A 10,299-nucleotide genomic window follows, 5' to 3' on the forward strand; every position below is an offset into this window, starting at 1 on the left:
GAATGGACTGGTTGGATCTCCTTGCAGTCCAAAGGACTCTCAAGAGTCTTCTCCAACACCACAGTTCAAAAGCAGCAATTCTTCGGCACTCAGCTTTCTTCACAGTCCAACTCTCACATCCATACATGACCACTGGAAAAACAATAACCTTGGCTAGATGAACCTTTGGTGGCGAAGTCATGTCTCTGTTTTTCAATATGCTATCTAGGTTGGTCATAACTTTCCTTCCAAGGAGTAAGCATCTTTTAATTTCATTGCTGCAGTCACCATCTGCAGTGATTTTGGAGCCCAAAAAGATAAAGTCTGACACTGTTTCCATTGTTTTCTCATCTATTTCACATGAAGTGATGGGACCAGATGCCATGATCTTCGTTTTCTGAATGTTGAGCTTTAAGCCAACTTTTTCACTCTCCACTTTCACTTTCATCAAGAGGCTTTTGAGTTCCTCTTCACTTTCTGCCATAAGTGGTGCCATGTGGTGGTGTATCTGCATATCTGAGGTTATTGATATTTCTCCCAGCAATCTTGATTCCAGCTTGTGCTTCTTCCAGTCCAGCGTTTCTCATGATGTACTCTGCATAGAAGTTAAATAAGCAGGGTGACAATATACAGCCTTGATGTACTCCTTTTCCTAATTGGAACCAGTCTGTTTTTCCACGTCCAGTTCTAATTGTTGCTTCCTGACCTGCACACAAATTTCTCAAGAGGCAGGGCAGGTGGTCTGGTATCCCCATCTCTTTCAGAACTTTCCACAGTTTATTGTGATCCACACAGTCAAAGGCTTTGGCATAGTCAATAAAGCAGAAATAGATGTTTTTCTGGAACTCTCTTGCTTTTTCCACGATCCAGCAGATGTTGGCAATTTGATCTCTTGTTCCTCTGCCTTTTCTAAAACCAGCTTGAACATCTGGAAGTTCATGGTTCACGTATTGCTGAAGCCTGGCTTGGAGAATTTTGAGCATTACTTTACTAGTGTGTGAGATGAGTGCAATTGTGTGGTAGTTTGAGCATTCTTTGTCATTGCCTTTCTTTGGGATTGGAATGAAAACTGACCTTTTCCAGTCCTGTGGCCACTGTTGAGTTTTCCAAATGTGCTGGCATATTGAGTTCAGCACTTTCACAGCATCATCTTTCAGGATTTGAAATAGCTCCACTGGAATTCCATCACCTCGTAGTGATGCTTCCTAAGACCCACTTGACTTCACATTCCAGGATATCTGGCTCTAGGTGAGTGATCACACCATCATGATTATCTGGGTCGTGTAGATCCTTTTTTGTACAGTTCTTCGGTGTATTCTTGCCACCTCTTCTTAATATCTTCTGCTTCTGTTAGGTCCATATCATTTCTGTCCTTTATCGAGCCCATCTTTGCATGAAATGTTCCCTTGGTATCTCTAATTTTCTTGAAGGGATCTCTAGTCTTTCCCATTCTGTTGTTTTCCTCTATTTCTTTGCATTGGTCGCTGAGGAAGGCTTTCTTATCTCTTCTTGCTATTCTTTGGAACTCTGCATTCAGATGCTTATATCTTTCCTTTTCTCCTTTGCTTTTCGCTTCTCTTCTTTTCACAGCTATTTGTAAGGCCTCCCAAGACAGCCATTTTGCTTTTTTGCATTTCTTTTTCTTGAGGATGGTCTCGATCCCTGTCTCCTGTACAATGTCACAAACCTCAATCCATAATTCATCAGGCAGTCTATCTCTCAGATTAGTCCCTTCAATCTATTTCTCACTTCCACTTTATAATCATAAGGGATTTGATTTAGGTCATACCTGAATGGTCTAGTGGTTTTCCCTACTTTCTTCAATTTAAGTCTGAATTTGGCAATAAGGAGTTCATGATCTGAACCACGGTCAGCTCCTGGTCTTGTTTTGTTGACTGTATAGAGCTTCTCCATCTTTGGCTGCAAAGAATATAATACATTAGACATTTGATTAATATCTATTTATCAAATAAAGAGATATTCCTATAATTAGAAATTCTGGGTCACAGGCAGTTGCATCTAGAGGCTAGAAGACACTGGACACCAAGAAAACAGAAACTTCATCAGGTGTTTACAATATAAATTTCAAACTGTAAAACTGGATTTTGAACATACTGTGGAATTGACTACTGTTTGCCAATGAAAATCTTATCTTTTTTCTTTAAATGTCAGTGAATTTACCTGAGCACATGAACACACAGCTAAATGTTAAATTTCCCACCCTCACTCTTAATTATGTGTGGCCACGACAGTAATTTATCACCAAAGAAAGCCTAGTGGGAGCAATTAATGTAAACTCTGAGTCACTCAAAAAAGATCTTCATGACCCAGATAATCACGATGATGTGATCACCTACCACCTAGAGCCAGACATCCTGGAATGTGATGTCAAGTGGGCCTTGGGAAGCATGACTACGAACAAAGCTAGTGGAAGTGATGGAATTCCAGTTGAGCTATTTAAAATCCTAGAAGATGATGCTGTGAAAGTGCTGGACTGAATATGCCAGCAAATTTGGAAAATTCAGCAGTGGCCACAGGACTGGAAAAGGTCCGTTTTCATTCCAATCCCAAAGAAAGGCAATGCCAAAAAATGTTCAAACTATGGCACAATTGGACTAATCTCACACACTAGAAAAGTAATGGCCCAAATTCTCCATTTCCAATATAAAATTAACCATTTCCAATATATGCAGTGCCATGGTAAGCCACTTCAGTCATGTCTGACTCTGTGCAACCCTATGGAAAATGGAGAAAGAAAATACTTACATAGCAAGTAAGGAAACCTCTCCATTGCTACTATATCCCTTATTTCTGTAACAGCCATGATTAATATCTACAACATCATTTCTTCCCTTACCTGTTCCACGTTTCCTTCACTTTTAAACAACCCTTCTGCTGATTGGAGTTCTTAATGGGCCTTTAATTTTTACTACTGACCATGGAAGCTCTAAGAGACATTGATACTCTGGGTCAATTACCCTAGCCGAGAGATTTCCACACCTCCCCCCCTTTATCTGTCAGTTCACTATCATTAGCAATCAAAAATAGTCAGGTGGCAGTCTCATCTTTGAATTCAATGAAATTATTGTTGTGTATCCGGTAGAAGCATTAATCTTTTGGAGACCAGGACTTCCAAATCAACAGAGCTTAAAGTTACTGGAACAAGAAGTAAAAATTCTACTCTTGGTTTGATGTATTATTGAAAGGAATCACTCCTACTTGCAACCTTCATTCATAGATTCAGTAAAATGGTTTTACTGCTCTTTCCAATATAACCAGTAAATTCTAGACACCATGTGGATTAGAAGCTAGCTAGCCAGCCATTATTCGAGTATTTAGCTAACCTAATCAGGAGGGGAAGCACAAATGCATGAAATAACTAATGATAATAGGAAAATAATCATACAAACAGATACAATTAAAACTATAATAAACTACTTTCACCTTTATGCTAATAAATATGAAAATTGGATGAAATGCATAGTTTCCTAGGAAAATGTGCTTTACCAAATCTGACCAGAAAATCAATAGAAAATCACAACAGACTAATTTCCGCAGAAAACTTGAGAAAATTATCAGACAGATTATCTCACTGGACCAAAACACAAACACAAAAAAACATGCAATTAAGATGATTTAGCTGGAAAATTCTATCTAGCTTTTACTACACTTGATCTTAGCCAAAAGGCCGAGAAGCGATCTATCTAGCTTTTAAAGAGTAACTATTTTCCTTCAGAGGCTGGAGAATAAATAGAGCTAAAAGCCACTTATTTTCCATGAAACAATTTTAATACTGATACTCAAATTTCAAAAAATAGTCCACATAGAAAACTAGAGATCAAGCTAATTTAGGAAAATTGATATAAAAAGTCAACATAGGATATTAATAATTCAACAGGATATTAAAAGAATAAATCCAGAGTGAATGAATGGTTTATTTCAGGAATGCAAGGATGGTGTAGGAATAGGAAATTAAGCAATTCATCATAGTAGATCTAAGAAGAAAAAATATTTTTACTCCATAAATACTGAAACACGTATGGAAAACTTCAACAAACTCTTTTAATTGAAGTATAGTTGAATTACAATGTTGTGTTACTGCTTTATAGCAAAGTAATTCAGTTATATATATATATATATATATATATATATATATATATATATATTATATTCTTTTCCATTACAGTTTATCACAGGATTTTTTTTGCCACTTTATTTTTTATGTGAAGAATAATTGTTTTACAGAATTTTGTTGTCTTCTGTCAAACATGAATAAGAATCAGCCATGGGTACACCCATGTCCCCCCTCTCCTGAACCTCTCTTCCATCTCCTCCCCTATCCCACCCCTCTGGATTGTCACAGAGCCCCTGTTTGAGTTCTCTGAGTCACAAAGCAAATTCCCATTGGCTGTCTATTTTACATATCATATTTATGTTTCCATGTTACTCTCTCCATACATCTCACCCTCTCTATCCTCCCTTCCCACTGTGTCCATAAGTCTGTTCTCTATGTCTGTCTCCATTGCTGCCTTGCAAATAAATGCATGAGTACCATCTTTCTAGATTCCATATACATACATCAGTATACGTTATTTATCTTTTTCCTTCTAACTTACTTCACTTTGTATAATAGGCTCTAGGTTTGTCCATCTCTTGGCAGAATTATATTAGCCTTTCCCCTGCTTCATTCTGTACTCCAAGGCCAAATTTGCCCATTATTCCAGGTGTTTCTTGACTTCCTACTTTTGCATTCCAGTCCCCTATAATGAAAAGGACATCTTTTTTGCGTGTTAGTTCTAGAAAGTCTTGTAGGTCTCCATAGAACTGTTCAACTTCAACTTTTTCAGTGTTACTGATCTGGGCATAGACTGGAATTACCTTGACATTGAATGGTTTGCTTTGGAAATGAACAGAGATCATTCTGTTGTTTTTGAGATTGCATCTAAATACTGCATTTCAGACTCTTTTGTTGACTATGATGGCTACTCCATTTTTTCTAAGAGATTCCTGCCCATAGTAGTAGATATAATGGTCATGACTTAAATTCACCCATTCCAGTTCATCCTAGTTCACTGATTCCTACAATGTCCATGTTCACTCTTGTCATCTCCTGTTTGACCACTTCCAACTTGCCTTGATTCATGGACCTAACATTCTAGGTTCCTATGCAATATTGCTCTTTACAGCATCGGACCTTGCTTCTATCACCAGTCCCATCCACAACTGGGTGTTGTTTTTGCTTTGGCTCCATCTCTTCATTCTTTCTAGAGTTATTTCTCCACTGATCTCCAGTAGCATATTAGGCACCTACCAACCTTGGGAGTTCATCTTTCAAGGTCCTATCATTTTGCCTTTTCATACTGTTCATGGTGTTCTCAAGGCAAGAATACTGAAGTGGTTTGCCATTCCCTTCTCCAGTGGACCATATTCTGTCAGCAAACACACTCTTCCAACACAAGAGAAGACTCTACACATGGACGTCACCAGATGGTCAACACTGAAATCAGATTGATTATATTCTTTGCAGCCAAAAATGGAGAAGCTCTATACAGTCAGCATAAACAAGACCAGGAGCTGACTGTGGCTCAGATCACGAACTCCTTGTTGCCAAATTCAGACTGAAGTTAAAGAAAATGGAGAAAAACACGTAACCATTCAGGTATGACCTAAATCAAACCTGTTATAACTATACAGTGGAAGTGAAAAATAGATTTAATGGACTAGATCTGATAGACAGAGTGACTGATGAACTATGGACAGAGGTTCGTGACATTGTACAGGAGATAGGAATCAAGACCATCCCCAAGAAAAAGAAATGCAAAAAAAGCAAAATGGCTGTCTGAGGAGGCCTTGCAAATAGGTGAGAAAAGAAGGGAAGTGAAAAGCAAAGGAGAAAAGGAAAAATCTACCCATTTGAATGCAGAGTTCCAAAGAATAGCAAGGAGAGATAAGAAGGCCTTCCTCAGTGATCAATGCAAAGAAATAGAGGAAAACAATAGAATGGAAAAACTAGAGATCTCTTCAAGAAAATTAGAGACACCAAGGGAACATTTTATGCAAAGTTGGGCACAATAAAGGACAGAAATGGTATGGACCTAACAGAAGCAGAAAATATTAAGAAGAGGCAGCAAGAATACACAAAACAATTGTACAAAAAAGATCTTCATGACCAAGATAATCAGGATGTGGCATCACTCACTTAGAGCCAGACATCCTGGAATGCGAAGTCAAGTGGGCCTTAGAAAGCATCACTTTGAACAAAGCTAGTGGGGGTGATGGAATTCCAATTGAGCTATTTCAAATCCTGAAAGATGATGCTGTGAAAGTGCTGCATTCAATATACCAGCAAATTTGGAAAACTCAGCAGTGGCCACAGGACTGGAAAAGGTCCATTTTCATTCCAATCCCAAAGAAAGGCAATGCCAAAGAATGATCAAACTACTGCACAATTGCACTCATTTCACACACTAGTAAAGTAATGCTTAAAATTCTCCAAGCCAGGCTTCAGCAATATGTGAACCATGAACTTCCAGATGTTCAAACTGGTTTTAGAAAAGGCAGAGGAACCAGAGATCAAATTGCCAACATCTGCTTGATCATCGAAAAAGCAGGAGAGTTCCAGAAAAACAATTTATTTCTGCTTTATTGACTATGCCAAAGCCTTTTACTGTGTGGATCACAATAAACTGTGGAAAATTCTGAAAGAGATGGGAATACAATACTACCTGACCTGTCTCTTGAGAAACCTTTATGCAGACCAGGAAGCAACAGTTAGAACTGGACATGGAACAACAGACTGGTTCCAAATAGCAAAAGTAGTATGTCAAGGCTGTATATTGTCACCATATTTATTTAATTTATATGCAGAGTACATCTTGAGAAAAGCTGGGCTGGAGCTGGAATCAAGATTGCTAGGAGATATATCAATAACCTCAGATATGCGGATGACACCATCCTTATGGCAGGAAGTGAAGAAGAACTAAAGAGCCTCTTGATGAAAGTGAAAGAGGAGTGTGAAAAAGTTGGCTTAAAGCTCAACATTCAGAAAATAATATCATGGCATCCAGTCCCATCCCTTCATGGCAAATAGATGGGAAAACAGTGGAAACAGTGTCAGACTTTATCTTTTTGGGCTCCAAAATCACTGCAGATGGTGACTGCAGTCATGAAATTAAAAGATGCTTACTCCTTGGAAGGAAAGTTATGACCAACCTAGATAGCACATTGAAAAGCACAGAGATTACTTTGCCAACAAAGGTCTGTCTAGTCAAGGCTATGGTTTTTCCAATGGTCATGTATGGATGTGAGAGTTGGACTATAAAGAAAGCTGAGTGCTGAAGAATTGATGCTTTTGAACTGTGGTGTTGGAGAAGACTCTTGAGAGTCCCTTGGACTGCAAGGAGATCCAACCAGTCCATTCTAAAGATCAGTCCTGGGTGTTCATTGGAAGGACTGATGTTGAAGTTGAAACTTCAATACTTTGGCCACCTGATGCAAAGAGCTGACTCATTTGAAAAGACCCCGATGCTGGGAAAGATTGAGGGATGGATGAGAAGGGGACGACAGAGGATGAGATGGCTGGATGGCATCATCGACTCAATGGACATGAGTCTGAGTGAACTCTGGGAGTTGGTGATGGACAGGGAAGCCTGGTGTGCTGTGGTTTATGGGGTCACAAACAGTCGGACACGACTGACCGACTGAACTGTACTGAACTGAACTTGTCCACTTTATTAGAACTGATTCAAATGCATTCCTTTCTAAGCCTGAGTAGCCTTCCATTGTGTATATGTACCACAACTTTTTTATCCATTCATTTGTCGATGGACATCTAGGTTGCTTCCATGATCTAGCTATTGTAAATAGTGCTGCAATGAACAGTGTGATGCATATGTCTTTTTCAATTTTGGTTTCCTCAGGGTGTATGCTTAGGAGTGGAACTCCTGTGTTATATGATGGTTTTTTCCCTAGTTTTTAAGGAATCTCCACACTGTCATCTAAAGTGTCTGTATCAGTTTACATTCCCACCACCATTGCAAGAGTGTTCCCTTTTCTCCACACCCTCTCCAGCATTTATTGTTTGTAGACTTTTGATGGTATCCATTCTGACTGGTGTGAAGTGATATCTTATTGTAGTTTTGATTTGAATTTCTCTAATAATGAGTGATGTTGAGCATCTTTTCATGTGTTTTTTGCTCATCTGAATATCTTCTTTGGAGAAATGTCTGTTTAGGTATTTTCTCCCCTTTTTAATTGGGTGTTTTTCTGGTATTGAGTTGTATGAGCTGCTTGTATATTTTGGAAATTAATTCGTTTTCTATTGTTTCCTTTGCTATTCTCCCATTCTGAGGGTTGTCTTTTCACCTTGTTTGTAGTTTCCTTTGCTCTGCAAAAACTTTTAAGTATTATTTGGTCCCATTTTTTTATTTTTGTTTTTATTTCCATTACTCTAGGAGGTGCATCATAGAAGATCCTGTTTTGACTTATGTCATCAAGTGTTCTTCCTATGTATTCCTCTAAGAATTTTATAGTTTCTGGTCTTACATTTAGGTCTATAATCCATTTTGAGTTTATCTTCGTGTATGACTTTAGGAAGTGTTCTAATTTCATTCTTTTGCATGTAGCTGTCCAGTTTTCTCAGCACCACTTATTGAAGAGACAATCTTTGTCCCATAGTATATTCTTGCCTCCTTTGTCAAAAAGAAGATACCCATAGGTGCATGGTTTTATCTTTGGGCTTTCTCTCTTTTTCATTTGGTCTATAGTTCTGTTTTTGTGCTAGTAAGATACTGTCTTGATGACTGTAGCTTTGTAGTATAGTCTGAAGTCAGAAAAGTTGATTCCTCCAGCTCCATTCTTCTTTCTCAAGACTGCTTTGGATATTCTTGGTCTTGTCTGTTTCCATATGAATTGTATCACAGGATTTTGAATATAGTTCCCTGTGCTATACAGTAGGACCTTGTTATTTACCTATTCTTTATATACCAGTTTGCATATGTTAATCCCTTGCTCCCAGGCCTTCCCTCTCCCAACTTTCTCCCCCTTGACAACCACAAGTTAGTTGTCTATGTCTGTGAGTCTGTTTCTGTTTTGTAGATAGGTTCATTTGTGTCATATTTAGATTCTGCATGTAAGTGATAACCTATGGTATTTATCTTTCTAACTTACTTCACTTAGTATAGTAATATCTAGGTCCATCCAGATTGCTACAAATGGCGTGATTTCATTATTTTTCATGGTTGAATAATATTCGATTGTCTGCATGTACCACATCTTCTTCATCTATTCATCTGTAAGTGGACATTTGGGTTGCTTTCATGTCTTGGCTATTGTGAATAGTGCTGCTATGAACATAGGAGTGTGTGTTGTATCTTTTAGAATTATGGTTTTCTCTAGATAAATGCCCAGGAGTGGGATTGCTGGGTCATATGGTAATTCTATTTTTAGTTTTCTGAGAAAACTTAATTTTGTTTTCCACAATAGCTGCACCAACTTACATTCCCACCAATAATGTAGAAGTGTTCACTTTTCTCTACACTCTATCCAGTATTTGTTATTTGTAGACTTCTTAATGAATGTCATTCTGATCGGTGTGAGGTGATATCCCATTGTAGTTTTGATTTGCATTTGTGTAATAATTAGCATTTGAGCCACCAGGGAAGCCTTAATAATTAGTGATGTTGAACATCTTTTCATGTACCTACTGGCCATCTGGATGTCTTCTTTGGAGAAGTGTCTATTTATGTTTTCTGACCATTTTTTGATTGGGTTGTTTTATTTTTTCAAGTTTCATGAGCTGTTTGCATATTTTGGAAAATGAGCCCTTTTGGGTCACATCGTCTACAAATAACAATCTCTTGATTTAAAAAATAGTTAAGAAAATAAGAATATATGGATATTTTCTTAACATAATAACATATATCTATTTCACTCCAAAGGCAGCAACATGTTTAATGGAGACATATTAGGTGCATTCCTTCTGAAGTAAGGAACTAGATATAAATATCTGCTATCTCTATTATCATTTAATGTTATATTGGAGATACTAGTTAAAGCAATAGCTTAGTGAAATAAATTTATTAGAGTGAGGTAAAGCTATCCTTGTTTATGAATGATGTGATTTCGTTCATAGAAAAATCAGGAAAATCAACTGAAAAATAAAAATCATCATAGTAAACTAGTGATGTGAAAAATTATAAACAAAAATCAGTCCTTCTATGGACATAAATTTAAGTAAACTCTGGGAGATCATGAAGGACAGGGAAGTCTGGTGTGCTGCAGTCCATGGGGTCACAAAGTGTTGGACACGATTTAGTGATT

The 10,299-nt window shown here is 37.7% G+C and overlaps 1 pseudogene; it reads right to left on the minus strand.

The window, feature by feature from the left end:
* Nucleotides 1–3,519: 3,519 nt before the first annotated feature.
* Nucleotides 3,520–3,679, minus strand: LOC139181830 (U2 spliceosomal RNA; annotated as a pseudogene).
* Between the last annotated feature and the right edge of the window lie 6,620 nt (nt 3,680–10,299).

This window comes from Bos indicus, chromosome X, assembly GCF_029378745.1.
Source record: "Bos indicus isolate NIAB-ARS_2022 breed Sahiwal x Tharparkar chromosome X, NIAB-ARS_B.indTharparkar_mat_pri_1.0, whole genome shotgun sequence".
In the NCBI taxonomy this organism is placed as follows: Eukaryota; Metazoa; Chordata; class Mammalia; order Artiodactyla; family Bovidae; genus Bos; species Bos indicus.